The sequence below is a fragment of the Hemitrygon akajei genome, chromosome 27 (genome assembly GCF_048418815.1).
Source record: "Hemitrygon akajei chromosome 27, sHemAka1.3, whole genome shotgun sequence".
Taxonomy (NCBI): domain Eukaryota; kingdom Metazoa; phylum Chordata; class Chondrichthyes; order Myliobatiformes; family Dasyatidae; genus Hemitrygon; species Hemitrygon akajei.
The window spans coordinates 14,220,365-14,239,522 of NC_133150.1; the positions used below are offsets into that span (position 1 = coordinate 14,220,365).

The 19,158-nt window shown below is 40.0% G+C and overlaps 1 protein-coding gene across 7 annotated transcripts in view; it reads right to left on the reverse strand.

Moving 5' to 3' along the window:
• Positions 1-19,158, reverse strand: part of LOC140717136 (neuron navigator 1-like) — a 679,346-nt gene that overhangs the window by 164,047 nt on the left and 496,141 nt on the right. The gene's annotated exons all lie outside the window — the stretch shown is intronic.

Below are 19,158 nucleotides of genomic sequence, written 5' to 3' on the forward strand. Positions count from 1 at the left end.
CTTAGGGATAGGATATATGAGCATTTGGAAACCCATGACCTAATTAGAGAAAGCCAGCACGGCAGGGCATGTCTTACCAACGACTGAGTTTTTTTTGGCAAGATGACAAGAGAGATTGATGACAGTAGGGCAGTGAGTGGATGGTGTCCACACAGATTCTAGGAAGGTATTTGACAAGGTCCTCCATGGGAGGCAAATCCAAAAGATTAAGACATATGGGGTCTATGGGGAATTGGCTGTTTGGATTCAGAACTGGCTGGCGCATAGAAGATAGAGGGTAGTGTTTGAAGGGTCTTATTTGAGCTGGAGTTCTGTAATTGGTGGTGTTCCGCAGGCATTTGTGCTGGACCTCTGCTGTTTGTAATGTATATAAATGATCTGGATGAAAATATACATGGGTGGGTTAGTAAATTTGAGGATCATACCAAGGTTGGTGGAGTTGTGGATAGTGTGGAAGATTGGGAAAGAATACAGCACATTATAGATCAGTTGCAGATATGGGCAGAGAAGTGACAAATGGAGTTGACCCCAAATAAATGTGAGTGCTGCACCTCGGTCAGACAAAGGCAAGCAGAGAGTATGTGGGTAAGGGCAAGATCCTTTACAGTATTGCTGAGGAAAGAGATCTTGGGATCCAAGTTAACAGGTCCTTGAAAGTGGCTAAAAGGTCAAAAAGGTGGATTAAGAAAGGTTATGGAATATTTGCTTATATTTTGTCGAGGCATTGCAATTCAAAAATCAGGAGGTTACATTGCAACTTTATAAAACTATGGTTTGGCTACATCTAGTGTACTGCATAAAGTTGTGGCTGCCCCACTACAGGAGGATGTTGGGGCTTTGGAGAAGGTTTACCTGGGTGCTGCCAGGTTTAGAAGGCATGTGCTTTCACAAAAGGCTGGATAAACTTCTGTTGTTTTCTCTGGAGCACCGGAGGCCAAGGAGAGATCTGATAGAGGTTTACAAACTTTTGAGAGGCACAGAAAGCGTGGACAGAGAGTATCTGTTGAAATGTCAAATACTAGAGGGCAGGCATTGAAGGTGAATGGGGGTAGGTTCAAGGGGGATGTGAGGGGTAAATTTTTAACTCAGAGAGTCATGATTGTCTGGAATGTGCTGCCTACTATGGAGGCAAATATATTAGAGGCTTTTAAGAGACATTTGGATATGCACATGGAACGTAAGGAAGATGGAGGGTTATGGACATTGTGCAGGTAGGAGGGATTAGTGTTTGAGTGTTTCTGATTTGCTTTTTAGTTGGTTTGGCACAATGCTATCGGCCAAATGGCCTGTTTCTCTGTGTACTGTTTTCTGTTCTAGGTAAGCATCTTACAGAGAGAGTGGTAGGTGCCTAGAATGCACTGGCTGAGTTGGTGGTGGTTACTGATAAGGGAATGTAAGAGAGTTTTAGATAGAAATATAGCTGAATGAGATATGGGGATATGGGCTCTTCAGGTGGGAAGGGTTGGACTGATCTTAGAGTGATCTGGAACTCTACAAGACGTCCCGGTAAGTCCAGCTACGATCTATGGAAGGCTATCTTAAGAGTGACGAAGCAGTTAGGGACAAAATCAGATCTGCTTGCAGGCCAATACTTCCTACAAGGTGAAACCCACCAGGTTGAACGGCTTCACTTCCAGGTGAGTTCCATGGCTTGGAAAGAGAAATAAAACTACACCTGTGCAAATTCATACTGCATCTGGCAACCTGTGATCTCTGTCCAAGAAGCCAACATCAAGGCATCCTTCAAGAGGGTGGGTTCTCGCAAAGCCATTAGGGCCTGATGGTGTACCTGGTAGGGCACTGAAAACCTGTGACATCCAACTGGCAGGAGTGTTCAAGGACACCTTCAATCTATCAATGCTGCAGTTAGAGGTTCCACCTGATCCAAAGGGTATCAATCAAACCAGTACCCAAGAAGGGTAGCATGAGCTGCCTCAATGACTACCACACACTTATACTCACATCTGCCATGAGGAAGTGCTTTGAGAGGTCCCTCATGGCCGGAATTAACTCCTGGCTAAACAAAGACCTGGCCCCATACAATTTGCCTACAACCATAACAGGTCTACAGCAGATGCAATCTCACTGGCTCGCCACTTGGCTTTGGATCACCAGGACACCAATAGCTATGTCAAGCTGCTGTTTATTGATTACAGCTTAGCATTCAAAACCATCATCCCCTTGTACTAATCAACAAGCTTCAAAATCAGGCCTCTGCAAATCGATCCTTGACTTTCTCATCAAGGGACCAGTCAATGCGGATCAGAAATAACATCTCCTCGCTGACAACCAGAGCACCTTAGGTGCTTAGCTTGCTGCACTCTCTCTACACCCATGAACGTACGCTAAGCACAGCTCAAATGCCCTCTATAAATTTGCTGATGACACAACTGTTGTTAGCAGAATTTCAGATGGTTCCGAGGAGGCTACAGGAGTGGCATGGATCAGCTGATTGAATAGTGTCACAACAACTTTGCATTCGCCATCTGTAAGACTGATTGTGGACTTCAGGAAGGGGAAGTCGAGGGAACACACACCAGTCCTCATTGAGGGGTCAGCAGTGAAAGGGGTGGGCAGTATCAAGTTCCTGGGTGTAAGCATCACTGAAGATCTATCCTGGACTCAATATTCTGATGCAATCACAAAGAAGGCTCGCCATTGGCTATATTTCATTTGGAGTTTGAAATTTGTTTTGTTACCGAAGACTCTCAACAAATGTCTACAGATGAAGAGCATTCTAACTGGTTGTATCTGGTATGGAGAGGCCACTGCACAGGATTGGAAAAGCTGCAGAAGATTCCAAACTCAGCCAACGCCGGCACAGGCACCAGCCTCCCCAGCATCAAGGTTATATCTTCAAAAGTTGAAAGATATATATCTTACTTAAAATAAGAAAAAAAGTTTTTTTCTCATTGTAATTTATTGTACTATTTATATATAACATTGTACTGCTGCTCCAAAACAACAAATTTCACAACCTATGTCAGTGATAATAAAGCTGATTCTGATTAGCTCAGAAGTTTAGCAGAACATCATGTGCCAAAGAGCCTGTACTATATATCGTTATGTTCTGTGATTATAACCGTTCCAACATGTAGTATTGAGCCCAGTCACAGTTGCTTGAAATAAACCATCGTCATTATGGAATGTCAGCTCTTTCCTTCATCCATGAGAATCCAGTCAATTGTCTGAGGTGCATTTACAATCTGCTCACTGAGACTACTTTTCATTTACCAAAAAAAGAAATGCAAATGGAATCAATACCAGGCGTATAATAAACCTTTACTATGTGCATTGTGCTTCTTTTGAATGTGCCATTGTAACTTCTATCACTCAAAGTATTACATTTTTGAGCTTTCACATGGAATTACAAATTTAATGCTGTTTGTATGGATCTGGGACAAATTTATTCCAATGGCTTTATGCTCTTTGGAAATTACATAATAACCAGTTAAATCTGTTTACTCAAATGTCAGTAAACGTTCTGCTTCATCATATTTATAACTGGATCCCAGAAGGCAGGAGAATATATGTCAATCTTCTCCGAACAAAATCGTGGATCTTTCAAAAGCAAATGTGCTTCTTTCATCCATGACCAAGGATTTTTTAATAACTGCATGGACAGTTGGTTTTAATACTCCAAAAGCAAATGAAACTGGGCAAATATTAACAGATGATAAAAATATCTTTTTGCAGCGTGGTACTAAAATGTTGTCATTTTGACATATCTGCCAAAAAATGAAAATTATATTGGTTTAAAATGTAGTGTGGAGTGTTAAAAGATCACACCATGGATATCAAGGGAGATAAAAAAATTAAAATAACAAAGCTCATTTCTATTAAGAAAGAGACAATAATCTTTTAATTGCAATGACTAACCACTTTGATGGATGAAGGGAGTAAGACTGTCTGTGATTCTCTTTCCATGGGAAATGAAGCAGACAATTAACATTTATAACATTTATAATGCATTGACTCAAGTCTGATAATATTTTCCATAAATATGGAATGACCTGTTACATTCAATGATATTATGCAATAAGAATTTACAAGCAATCATGAAAATGTGGTAAGTTACAAAAAGGAACATCAGAAAGCTTCCAAAACCCACAAATACTGATTAACTTTGTAGTGCTCCATTAAACTCAGATTAACATTGCTGAAGATTCAGCAGGGTGCTTAATAATATTTTAGAACATTATTGGTCTTGGCAGATATCAATATTGCAAACCAGTATTCTGCGGAAAATTTGAAAACATCGCTTCAAAGCACAGATAAACTAGATTTCATCTGGAGAAAATATATTAAATTTCACAGTGGAAGAAATTGTATTTTATTTATCATAGAAAATAAAATTTATTGAAGAAAATGTTATGTCTAAAATACATGATTCAGAAAACATCAGGGATAAAATAATAAGGACCATTCTTGCCCCACTATACATTTTAGTTAGTAAAATACGTAAATGTGTAGCTTAAACAATTTTGAGGTACATACAAGTTATATGCATATGCACAATTTGCCTTAATCGCCCCTTACCTTTGGCCACTGTCCAAATGAATTACTATATTCAGATCCGATCATCCCTATTGCTCAAACATGACCTGAGGTGCAAATTACTCTCACTATACAATCAGATTTAAGGGTGTAGTAATAAACACTCAGTTTAATATCATCTCTAAAAATAAAAAATACAATTATCCTCAGAGACCTGTCTTTATTTTTTTTCTCCATGAATGCATCTTTAAGGCAAAAACTGAAGCCATATTAAGAAATAAATGCTTTGATTATTGTAGATCCTAAATAAAATTTGCCATGTCTGTACAAATGCTCAGCAATGAGCTAAGATTTGATTTTGGGACACCTTCATGGTTCATCACTTCACTGGGCTCCAATTACTTCTCTGCTTTGCTTTCATTTTGATTTTGATGGTGCTCTAATGATATTGGAGGAAACATGCAGAACTGGACATGGTTAAAATAAAAGCAATGTTGGGGACAGTTATGTGTTTAAAATCAAGTTCTATTCAAAGGAGGGAACTCTAGTTAGGCAAGCGAGAGGCTATTGAAGGCATTACAGCAATGCAGTATGATGGACTGGGCAGGAGAAAGTACTTCCTTCAACTCTTTCACCGCTTGACTACTTCACTGCTTGGCAAAGTCTTTTGTATACCTCTTGGATTACACAAATTTCCTTTATTTTAATAAGCTAACCATTAAAAATTACTTGAACTGCATATTGAATTAGGAAATCTGTCAATCATAAAATAAGTAAAAGCTCATACATAAAACATTGGACAGTCTCTGCAAAAGGTCTACAGCACATTTGCTTTCCTTATTTCTTCCTCTTGTGTTCGGCTAGAACAAAATTTATAAATTGAGACTTAAGCTTTGAAAGCATCAAAGTGACAGCATCTATCCCAAGGATTTTGAGAGCAGATAGTAATGATATAGTCGAAGGTCTGGGCATAGTACAGGGTTGATGGAAATTACCAGGCTTTGGTTTGCCATATTTGCATTAAGATACATTATCATTGGAGAGAAGAAAACAGGAGCAAGTTGTGCAGCTCCTCAAGTCTGCCTGTCATTCAGTATGATCGTGGTTTACCTCCACCAAACTTCTGTCCCGTTCCACAAAGGCAGTGGCATAAGAGCAGGGTGGAAGCTATCCTCGAGCCTGGTGGTACATGCACTCAGGCTTTTGTATCCTGTGTCTGACGGGAAGAGGAGAAGGGAGAATACCCAGTGTGGGTGGGCTCTTTGCTTATGCTGGCAGTGAGAAATATAGACTGAGTCCATGGAGGGGAGGCTGCAGGCTGCAAGGTGCTGAGCTGTGTCTACAACTCTCTGCAGTTTAAGGTCACATGCAGAGCAGCTGCCACACTAAGCCACCGGGCATCCAGATCAGACGTTTTCTCTGGTGCATTGATAACAGTTAACATGGGTTGACGGGGGATGCCATATTTCTTTAGCCTCCTGAGGAAGCAGAGGCACTGGTGAATTTTCATCTCTGTGACGTTTACATGGTTGGGACAGGAGAAGATATTGGTCATGTTCACTGCTAGGAGCTTGAAACTCTCAACCTAATCACCTTTGGAAACAGGAGCACGTGCACTGCTCCCCTTCCTGACTGAATGGCCAGCTTTTTTGTTCTGCTGACATTGACGGAAAGGTTGCTGTTTTGTCAACAAGTTGCTATGCTCTCCGACTCGTCGTTACTTGAGATACAGCACACTATGGTGGAATAATCTGCAACCTGCAAACGGAGTTACAGCAGACTCTGGCTACGCAGTCAAGAGTGTACAGAAAGTAGAGAGGAGGGCTGAGATCGCAACTTTCTGGAGCACCAATATTTAGAACAGTCATGGTGGAGCTGTTGCTGCCTCTCCTAATTGATTGTGGGCTGTTGGTCAAGAAGCATTAATTCCCAGGGTCCAGAGATTGGTGATGAGTTTGCTTGGAATTATAGTGCTAGGCGTGGGGCAGTAGTCAGTAAACAAAAGTCTAACATAGGTGTCTTTACTATCCAATTGCTCCAGAGATGAGAAGAGGGCCAGCGAGATGGTGCTTGTAATAGACCTAGAGTTGATGCGTGCCATGACCAGTCTTCCAAAGCAAAGCGAATGGGCGGTAGTTAATTAGGCACATTATCTTTGCTTTCTCAGGTATCGAGATGATAGTGGTCTTCTTAAAAAGGTGGGGACCCCAGATTGAAGCAGGAAGATGTTAAAATTTTCTGGAAATACTCCCGCCAGCTGATCTGCAGAGAATTAAGGAAATAGCCAGAGGTACCATCAGGGTCAAATGCTTTCTTCTGTTTCACTCTCTGGAAGACAAATCTTACATCCACAAAAGTGACTGAAGGTTCAGGTGCACTGGAGGTCAGAACCCATTGAGACCATTGAAATCCAAGCAGCTGTGCCACTTGGTCTTGAACAATATTTACTTTGGACAGTATCGCCAGTGCCAGGTTTAGTCCTTTCAGTTCTGCTGTTAAACTTAACATGGTAATGGAAGTGAGACCAGAAAGATTCCACTGTGACTTCAAGAGGTCTCTGTGGTAAGATAGGAACGGAGTGCACCTACCCACCCTGTGTCACAGGATTACAACAGATGGAAAAGAGGTGATACTCAACAAAACCAGAGCCCATCAATTAGACAGAGCAATGGCATCACTCGTCCATTTTTAAAAAATGTTATTAACGGACTGGTCACTGGTCCATTTTTAAATTTTTATTAATGCAACGGCAGGATTGAAGGCAGTCATGAACTCGAGAAAAGAGACCAGACAGCTTTTTCAGATTTTTGAATTAAAGCATTTTTCTAAAGTATGGACACACTCTATCTCAAGGAAGGATGAAAGAAAGAGACTTGAGGCCAGGCACAATAATTACTTTGCTCACAGTGACCCACATGAATCAACACCATGGGGTTCTTCCCCTTTTGTTGTAGACTGCCCATTGAACCCATCTGCAACTAAGCAGGTTCTCAGCACGCACTGCCTAGCAACGTGATTTCCAGCCCTCCTCAAAACCAGGCTGAATATTAATGGGATATGGATTATATTTTATGAGGCCATAAGAAGTATAAACAAAAATTGGTAAAAGTACAATTTTAAAGTAACTTTGTGACCTGAAAATGGGCTGAAATTTGAAAGCACTGGTTGCCTGAGTTCAGGAAACAGAACAAAACCCAATCCACAATCAACATCTGAACCTTCTGAATCTCTGCTCTTACTCCTACCTCCCAATTAAATTGCTATCATTAAGAAGGTCACCTTCGTACTGGTAATAGCAGGTCAAGCACTGTACTCAGCTTCTGAGATCAGATTCTGCTCACTCCCACATCTTTTTGGACAATATCCATCATTAAAATCATGCAGGACATTTCATAATTTCAATCCTATTGCGAAGAACCACCAAAACAGCAAATCCAATCACCACAGCCAGGAATGTAATTGATAAGTGAAATGTAATTTAAAAGCTAAGATCCTTCCATCAAATTAACTCATAATTTAATACATAACATAAAGATAGTGAATACATGAAAGTCAACTACAGGAGAATCCAGTTATGTGTTAAATATTTCATTAAGTCTAATTCAAATCTCTAAGTAAAATAATTACGAAGTGTACACATTGGGAAATCCTATGAAATTTATCTTAATTTAGAGGCTTACTTAAAAAATTATCACAATATCTTTATAGTAAACATTACCAATACTGTATTTTCATCACGCTCATAAGCAGAAAGAGGTGATAACCCTTTTGAAACCAATTATTTGACATTAATTTTATAATCAAGTTGCTTCCAACTACTTAATGGGGTTGAATGAAAGAACTGATTGGACACAGTTTCATGTATTGGACATAATATACACATTTGAATACCTAGCAGCGTTGTAAACTCAATAAGATCCATCATGGTCACAACCTACTCCACGACTGAGGATATCTTTAAGGGCAGCATCTATCAGTGAGTACCCTCACCATTTGGGACTTGCCCTATTCTTGTTATATCATCAGAGAAGAGGTATAGGAGCATGAAAACCAATACTCAATGATTCAGAAATGGCTTTCTGAACAAGCCACAAACTCATGGACCCTACCTCGCTCACCCCTCATGGACCCCTGCACATCATATTTATTTTTGTAATTTATTGGAGTTTTATGTATTTGAAAAGTAAATACTGCTCCTAAATAACAAACTTCATGTCATACATCAGTGATAAAGTGATAATAACCTTGATTCTATGCAGGCTGGACTCAAAACTAAACAAAGAATGAAAATAGTTTAAACCCCACGGATGCTGAAAATCTGAAATAAAGACGTAAGTGCTAGAAATATGCAGTCCAGGCAGCATTGGTAGAAATAGAGACAGAATTAACATTTAAGTTTGAGGACCATTTGTCAGAGATGACAGGGGTTTTTAGAGATATCTGATCATTTGCAGAGATATGCCTATGGATTTAGGGTGTTGGACCACATCCAGTCAAATGCACTAGCTAAAATAAAAGGGTTTAAAACATGAACGATCTTGCTCAAGCATATTTACGTACAGCCAGCAAGAGTACAATAGAGCAGGTAGAGATTAATAATCTTTTACGGTACTAAGACTGAAAGTAGCAAAAATATCAGGTAATGTCATTCAAGAATGAACTAGATGCCTGAACATATATTAGGTTTACGGCAGCCAAACTTGGGTAAATGCAATAAAATCCAGGCTAGAGAATGCGTTTGGTCACCCCGAGACACTGAACAGAGATTGCATCTCCAGAAAGAGATAAAACATTATGGAAATGTTGCTACTCTTGCTTAATCCAAAATGATCTTGCATCACTCACAGTTTATGACTAAAAGGAAAACTTGATCTTCAAAAATGACTCTAACCTTTGTTCCCAGATAATCATAGAATGATTGAACTTTTGCAGTATAGAAAGAGGTTATTCAGACCATTCAGTCTGTGCTAGCTCTTGATAGTGCAATCTTCCCAGATCTTGTCTCATCTTCTGTGCTAGTTCCCTAAAAACTTAAATTCCCTAATCTTTTAAACATTTATCTTCTTGCACTTTAAATACCCCCAGGCTTCCAAAACCTTCTGAGGTACAGAATTCCAGAAATCTACTAGATTTTCAAGAAACAAATTTGCTATACAACTCTATTTGAATGACTACCCCTAATGTCATAATTCTGTCTCCTTGTTCAAGATTCTCCCCTTGCTGGGAAAATAAGTCAGATTTCTTGATGTCAATATGTCATGACTCTTCAGAATCTTCATGTGTCCATTAGATCACTCCTAAGTCTCCTGAACTCCAAACAATATAGCTTTAACTTCTGTAGCTGTTTATGACAGAATACTCCTTGCATTCTGGGAATTAGAATGGTAAATCTCTTTTGAACTGCCTCCAGTGCCAGTATATCCTTCCTTAACTATGGGGTGAAAACAGCGCTCCTGGGAGTGACCTCACTGGCACACTGCACAATTGTAATAATACTTTCTGGCTTCTAAACATCAATTTTATTGCATTAAATGCCAAAATGTCATTATCTTTCTTATCATTTGCTGTACCTTCCAGCTCACTTTCTTGTTCGAAGAAAACCATCAACACCCATGGTCCCAACACAATAGAGCACTGTTATATTAAGATAAGGGATGCCTACCAATCCATGCCCCGCCCGCATTTCAGTAAATCTAATCACTTGGCTGCCGTTCTCCTACCTGCATACAGTCAGAGGCTAAAGAGCAAAGCTTCTGCAATTTGGACAAAAAAAAAGAGGTGGTCAAGGGAGACAGAGGAGTGGCTTTGAGCCGGTGAACTGGGCTGTGTTCAAGGGCTCATCTGTGGATCTGAATGAATACACCATGGTTGCCATAGACTTTATAAAACAGTTTCAGACAAGAGTGTCCCCATCAATTCATTCAGAGTCTTCCCCAGTTACAAGTCCTGGACGAACCACGAGGTCTGCAATCTGCTGAAAGCCAGATCAGAGGAATGAGTATGATCTCCGGAAAAACATCTCACAGAAGTGACAATTCCGGACTAAACTTGAATTAACTTACAATGCTTGACATTCGTGGCAGGGCTAGAATACTATCAGTATTTATAAAGTAAAATTAAGCGACATAGGTGACAATAGGGTTTCTTCTCCAAATGAACGCAATGCCTTCTATGCTCACTTTGACAGTCAAAATATGGAGGAACCATCACAAACTCAAACAGCCCCCAATGATCCGATGACTTCGGTCTCTGAGGCAGATGTACAAATAGCCTTCGGCTGGGTGAACCCACAAAAGCATCTGGCCCAGATAGGATACCTGGCCAAATACTAAAGATCTGTGCTGATCCACTGGCTGGAGTGTTCACTGAGATCCTTAACCTCTCGCTTTGGCAGTCTGAGGTACCCACCAGCTTCAAGCAGACTTCACTTATACTAGTGCCGAAGAAGAATGTGGTAAACTGCCTAAATGATGACTATCCAGTAGCACTTACATCCACTGTAATGAAGTGTTTTGGAAGGTTGGTGATGAACCATATCACCTCCTGCCTGAGAAGTAACTTGGATCTACTCCAATTTGCCTACCCGAGCAACAGGTCCACAGCAGATGCCATCTCAATGAATCTTCACTCAACCCTGGAACATCTGAATACCAAAGATGCATACATCAGGAGGCTCTTCATTGACTACAACTCAGCAGCCAATACAATTATCCACTCAAAACTAATCAATAAGCTTCAAGACCTTGGCCTCAACATCTCCTTGAGCAACTGCATCTTCGATTTTCTCAGATCAGATTGGCAACAACATCTCCTCCATAGCCTCCATTAACAAAGGTGCACCACAAGGCTGTGTGCTCAGCACCCTGCTCAATGAGCTTTCCACTGGTGAGTGTGTGGCTAAGCACAGCTCCAGTGCCATATTCAAGTTTGATGATTTCAGCACTTTTGTTAGCCGAATCAGCGTATAGGAGGGAGATTGAAAATCGGACTGAGCGGTGCCACAACAACAACCTGTTACTCAATGTCAGCAAGACCAAGGAGTTGATTAACTTCAGGAGGAGGAAACCAAAGGTCCAATGGCCAGTCCTCATCAGAGGATCAGCAACTTCAAACTCCTTGGTGTTATCATTGCAGAGGACTTGTCCTAGGCCAAGCACGCAAGTGTAATTCTGAAGAAAGCATTGTAGCATGGTAGCACTTCTACTTCCTTAGGAGCTTGCAAAGATTTGGCAATCTAAGACTTCTACTGAAGGGTAATGTAGAATATATTGAGTGGCTACGTCACAGCCAGGTATGGAAATATCAATGCCCTTGAATGGAGAATCCTATGATAAGTAGTGGATATGGATCTGTCCATCATGGGTAAAACCCTCCCAACCATTGAGTATATCTACACAAAGCATATTGTAGGAAAGCAGCATCCATCATCAGCTACTCCTACCACCAGAGTCATGCTCTCATTTTGCTGCTCCCATCAAGCAAGAAGAAGGTACAAGAGACTCAGGACTCATGGCACCAGGTTCAGGAATAATTATTATTCCTCAGACATTAGGCTCCTGAACCAAAGGGGATAACTTCACTCAACTAATGGTTATTATTCTATTACAGATTTATTAAGTGCGCCCACAAGAAAATGAATCGCAGGGTTGTGTATGGTGTCATATATGTACTTTGATAATAAATTTACTTTGAACTTTGATTCATGCATAGGAACAAATAAATCCCTCTGTATTTTTCTCATCTAAAATCTTTTTCTGTTTGGATAACAGTCTTCCTTTAGCTTTCTCTAGCCAAAGTGTACAAGCATACACTTTCCCACATTGAACTCTATCTGTCTCCTGTTCAATTTATCTGCATCCTGTTACATCGTCCAAATATCCTCTATCCAACTCTCACCCCTCCAGCCCTTCTTTTGAAGTTATTTTCTTTTCTCTACCTAGCTCCATCTGCTTATCACCCATATACTCTACACACTCAATGTTGGCTCCGGCAACATTGAGAAGACACTTAATGACAAATCACAGCCACGTTAAAGTGCTAGTTATTTTAAACAACTATTGGAATCTCAAAACAAACAGATTAAAACTTTTGAAAATAAAGTCACAATCAGTAAAAAGATTCAGGAGGCAAGTTATCTAGTAGCTTTAAGACCAGTTCACTTGAGAATGTTTAAAAGATTGTGTGAAAATGCAGACAAAGAGCTCAGCAATCTCCTGCTACAGACAGAAATCCAGTGGCTTAGCACAGGAAGAGTTCGCAACAGGGTGCTTCAGCTGAAAGGTAAATTGCAGGAATACTTTCAGGAAAACAGAAGGCCAGATTTTGCTGAATGCTTTGAAGAATGGCTGCAAAAACTAGCCTACTTAACAGACATTTTTCATCATATGAACCAGTTGAATAAGTCTTTGCAAGACCCTAGAGAAAATACTTTGACTTCATCTGACAAGATTCTTAGAAACCATCTTTGGAAAAACCATGCTGCAAAAAGGAAACCTTGAAATGTTTCCAATGCTGTTTGGGCTTGAGAGTGAGGGAGGATATCAGAAAGTTTCGAGTCTTATTGAAAACCACCTGGAAGAACTGCAGAACAAAATTGAAGTATTTTTCCTCCCTTTCAACACAAGTGTATGACTGGGTGAGGGACCCTTTCTCAGAACCTTCTGCGCAGCCTGACAACTTGACTTTGAGAGAAGAGGAAGGATTTTGTGAGCTGCACTCTGATCATGCACTCAAGATGAGATTTACTGATCTGCCCCCGGACAAGTTTTGGATTTCTGTGAAAGAAGAATACCCTGTCATTCATAGGAAAGCAAATAACATTTTGCTGCAGTTTTCAAACTGTGTTTGAGCACGTGTGAGCAAGCTTTTTCTTGTTTAGCAAGCATCAAGAGCAAGGATAGAAATCGTGTTATTTCAGTTGAAGGTATTGCAAGTTTGACCAGAATTGAGAAATTTATTATGTTTGCCTTAGGAGTTTTTAAAATTGATGAAAGGGAAAGAAAGAGTAATTTCAAGAAAAGTCAGCTAAACTTGACTATCTTTTTTTTTCAAGAGAGGTTGGCAAAGAATTCATTCTCTACTCAAAAGAGCACTGACAATTATTTTTGGACTACAAACTTAGTAATCACACTCACGTACCATGAGCTCTAGATATACAGGCAGTCCCCGGGTTACGTACGAGTTCCGTTCCTGAGCCTGTCTTTAAGTTGGATTTGTACGAGAGTCGGAACAAGTACATCCAGTATTATTTAGCGTCAGTAAGTCAAACGTTTGTCTTAGTATATAGTATATATTTTATCTTTCTATGCATATAAACACTTAAGAAACGTATGTATTCCAAAAATTAAACCACTGCGTTGCTTAGTAATAATTGTAGCTTTCATGGGGGCAGGGCCTTTCACATGCTCCGTTATTCTCACTTTATCCGTTATCCTTTAAAATTGTTCCGATCGTTGACCGACTGTAGCCTAATAATTTTCCAAAGACTGATGGCGTTTCACCTCTTTCCAAACGCTTTATTATTTCCACTTTATTTTCAATCGCGATTACTTCCCGTCAATGGAACAGAAACACTGCGGGCGGTGGGTCCTGAGCTCCGCCGGCTCCCGAGGCCCGCTGGATCCTAAGGACCACCGCACTGAATTCCCCGGGTCCGAAAGTCCATTGCACTGAGACAGGTTAAATGGGACAAGTGGGGGCTGTGCTGGGTTTGGGTATTTGATCCTCCACAATATTCCGTGTGAGAATTTAAACTGGAGGTGGCAGTGTTTTTTTTATGAGATCAAGTTGCGAGCTCGACATCTGGCACGGATGGTACGGGAGTCACTGGATCGACATCAACCCGGCACAGGAGCAGTCTCTCACTGGATCAAACTCGAGAACCTCCGTTCTCCAGCCCAGCGCTGATCTGACTGAGCCACCAGCTGACTGGAACGTGGGGGGGGGGGGGGGTCAGGGTGAATCTTACTAAGAAAAATTTAAGCCAAATACACAGTTAAACACTCAACACAGTGTCAACCACAACGACTTAAAATGGCGGACAGCGTTCTCCTTCCTCAGTTCGTAAGTAGAGTTGTCAGTAAGTTGGACATTCGTAACTTAGTGACCACCTGTATGTTTTTATGCCCGGGCTCCCTGAGGCCTGAAAATTATTTTAAGAGTTCCTCCAGGGCAAAACAGTTAAGAAAGGTTGGTCTAGAGTCTTCATATCCTACTTATAGTGAATAACAAAACAGGCATGATACTCCAGTTATGGTCTAAAATAATCAGTCCCAAGATGTACTTAAAAGGCATTTTGAAAGTTATTTGATAAAATGGGCCTGACATTTATATACATACATTTTGTGCAGAGTTGTTGTGTGCCAAGACTGATGCTAATCAATTGAGATTAACAGGTTAATAGCACTTTATGAGTAAACTGTTGATGGCTGTCGCATGTGAAGGCTGTGGCAATTAAACAAGTAACAAGGGATCAATTACAATGACTGATACTCAGAATTTGTGACAAGAATGGATGCTGTTATCCCAGGCTCCATAAGAGTGCTTTGTAAAACTTTTAATACCATTGTTTGCCAGATATTGCTCCTATCAATTCTCTTTTAATAGGCAAGAAATTCTATGACCAGAACTGAAAAGGCACATAAAAATGATTTTATGCATTATTTTCTCATAGAACATGACCTGGTGTATGAAGTCAACAAGTTAGATTGTAACTTTTGCAAATCAGAGGATTAGTAGGCGCTAGAGACTGCAACTTACCTAAGAATTGGAGTCAAACAGCCAACAACTGCATCTCCGTGCAATCACCACAATGACAGGCTGTACTTCTCATTGATGGCTACTGAAGAACACTGAGCAGGTAAGGGGCCTGCTTAACAATATTCACTGAGAGGATATAAATCTCATTTATTTTTTAGATATTAGGACCTAATTTATATAAGTAAGATACTACATTGTTAAGTGGTAGCCAAAGAACGTCTGAAAAATGGTGCAAGCTATGTTTGGATCAGTTATCCTGCGATACAGGGTATTAATCACTGAATTTAGGCATCATTACTGAATGTTTTATTCAAGGTACTGGGCATAACCAGGTCCTTGTGCAATTCCTCTGGGATTTTAGATTCTGAAGTATAAGCTGTGCACCTTAATTAATAACATTAGGGCATTATGTAAATAAAGAGCAATATGAAGCCCTCCTGCTATCCTGCTAGCTACTAGGCACATCCAGATCTACTCCTCCACACTAGGGATGCTTCCCTGAGATGATACAGAATTGACAGCTAGTTTTTTACATTCCTCAGTTTCTCCTATAATCATCTGAATACCCAAAACATTCTTGAATATCATCACTAAGGCACCTTAAAGCTTGTTTTACTTAATTTAATCCTTCAACTGAAGCAGCTAATGCAAATCATTCAGCCAGACTCTTCAATGGCATTACACTAATCATATGAACGGCAAAGGTGAAGGCCACAAATTTAGTTACTGGAATCATCCTTTTATTTGGTGGAGGTTGATCCCATTGCGTCTGTTTTAATAGGAAATAATTTCTATGCTCATACAAGAAGTATTGGTGAATACACTTATGCAATTTAACTTAAAGGTTCTGGCCACTTTCTTTGTTTTTAAATATCTACTTCCTGCATCTCACAGGAATGATCTTAATGACAGGTTTCATATCAATTATCAATTAAGTCCATTGTCCAAAAAGTTTAAAAGAGTTCAAAGAAAGTGGATCACAAACACAAGAAAATCTGCAGATCCTTCTGTTTATACTGACATCACCTCTCTCAACCCACAAGGCTGGATTTCCAATCTTCCCTTCTTTTATAGATGTGAATCTAATTACCTGGCTATATATCCAATGTGGCATAACAAATGATCCTTACCTCCCTCAAACATCTTAAAAAGATTTAAAAGTGACATTATTAAAAAAATATTCAAAGTAGGTATTGGTTCAAATTCAGAATCAGACCAACAGGTTTATTTTCACTGACGTATCTTGAAGCTTATTGTTTTGTGGCAGCAGTACAGTGCAAGACATGAGAAATAACTGTGAATTACAATTAAAAAGAAATAAACAGTGAAAAATGCTGTTCTGATATATAAACGATTTTAAACTTTCAGAGAAACTGTCTTTTTCTATCTTTGACACTGGCGATTACAACAGTCATTATGAAGGAGCAAAAACCCTGATCTAAGAATATGCACCCCCTTTATTTTTGTCTCTGACTTGCTTTTCACGCCAAGACCCTTTCATCCGGACCGGGAAGAAAGAGAGCCGGTGCCAGGATAAAGGGGAAGATCGGTAGGTGGGGGAGGGGGAAAGTGGGAATGATGTGAGAAGCTGGGAGATGATTTGTGGAAGAGACAAGATGGAATCTGACAGCAGGGACATAGCATAAAGGGAAGGAGGCAGGAACCAGAGGGACGAAGATATTGTTGATAGGTGGGAAACAGAAGGGATGAAGGGGCCAAAGGCATTAGGGAAAACAAAAGAGGGCAGCGGTTACCAGAAGTAAAAAAAATCAATACTGATGTCAAGATGACCAAGCTGTGTTATGAGGTGTTGTTCCTCTAATCTATTTCTAACCACAGCTTCTCAGAAAAGGACGTCACGGGCAGGCATGTTAGTGTGGGAATGGAAAGTAGTATTAAAGTGGTTGGTCACCAGGAGATCCTGGATGTTATAGAGCAAAGGTGCTTGAAGAAGTGATCCTCCAATCTGTGTCGGGCAGCACTGGAAGACTGCTGTAAGACTGTCAAAATGTTAATTGACCTGCGATTGTCTCCACCACACTGGTCTTCAAGAGAAGTGACAAGACACAGAGATCAACTTATCTCTGCCACTGGTACTGTTGTAAAGAAAGTAGACAGTTGCATACTCACCTTCCCTTTCCTTCTACTATGGTGGATATACTGATTTGTATTGCATGCATGGTGACTCACACTAATAGCAGGCTTGCCAATCATCTATCAGTGCTGAATAAATAACCAATAGAGCGGTGGTGCGTATCAAACCACATGTCTGCACGTATCCAGCTTCCTTAACTTCCTTTGTAATAACTTGTGTGACATATTTCACTCATGGCACTTCAATCAAGACTCAACAAAGTGCTCTATCATGTATTACTGACTATCCACACAGGCAGGATTGTAGGTAAAGATATTTAACCTACTACAATAACAAGATTTAACTGCAAAAACCTCAATGAATTCTACACTTTAATAGTTATTACTGCATTTGTACTTACTAATTGTAAACAATAAAATAACACTGGGTCAATGAACATCAGGATAATATCAATTTATATTTAAAATAGTCATATTTATATATGTTCATTTTTATAAATTCATTATTTGAGCAAGATTCAAATTGGCATTTGGCAAATATAGTTTCTATTTTTACTTCTTATTTGTATGCATCTTCCAAATGATTTAAGTGTTTCACAAATGAGAATCTTGATTTACAAATGAGGACAATATCCACATTATCACTTGTTTTATATTTTGGAAGAAATTTCTGGCATTTGTTACTTGCAACACAGTTTCCAACTCACTCCCTTCCTTCCTCAGCAAGAATGTAACTGTAAGTAATAGTGTTCTTTGATGCTTTATATAAATAAAAGCTAAGCAGCTTGAATGTTAATTTGTACAACTGACAGATACATTCCATCTCACAAAACATATTTACTGAAAAATATAATCAACCACAACCGTGGTTGATACTTTTTCAATGAAAATTCAATCTTAATGGAATATCTATGACTATCTGTGAGCTTCATGAAGTCTCCATGTTCCTTCTAAGTCCTCAGTGGAGCTGATGAACTCATAGATCAATGAACCTGACGTGTGCAGTGGCGTCCAGTGCATACCTGGCTGCTGCGTACACACGCACGTGGGTCACTCATGAAGAAACATGGTTTCACAGTACTTGTGAGCATATCTAACAATGTTCCAGCTTATGCAGTACGGTAGAAAAAAGTAAGTTTGCAAGCTGCCTCTTTCAGCAGCACGATGGCTTCTCCTCTTAGCCATCCCTCTCCCACATTGACACACCTTGAGGAGCTCACACTCATATCCAAGAAACACACCTCCAACTCCACATTGGCCTGACTCCCCAGGCCTACTTGTTGCCACCTCTACCAACAGCCTATGTGTCAACCCCCACTCATAATTTTATCACCTATTTCAACCACTTAGCCATCTTCAACCATACTCTAGGGTTACCAAACTAATGACCAGACCTCTGGTCATCCCACACCACCTCCCCCTAGCAACCAAATTACACCTCAGACTAAATGATCCTCTGTGATAATCTGCTGGCCCAAATATCTATTTATGTTGCACTCTCACTCTCTTAAACCTCTCAATTTTTCTTCTGCAGGAACACATCCACTTTGATCATGAGCCACATTGACACATTTTTAGTTTGATCAAAGTCGGTATCACACATGCCTATCCTAGCACCAAACTAATCTTCTTGAAGCAAAACTCATGTTGCTACCTGCTCCATTTATGCATCCTGAATCGAACCATTCAATACCTTGGCTGACAAGCCCATTTACAACATCTTTTTACAATAAATCCACTCAGAACTTTGCTTAAAATTCAAGCCAAACACCTTCTGCTATACAACAGCTTAACAGGACTACTCTGACC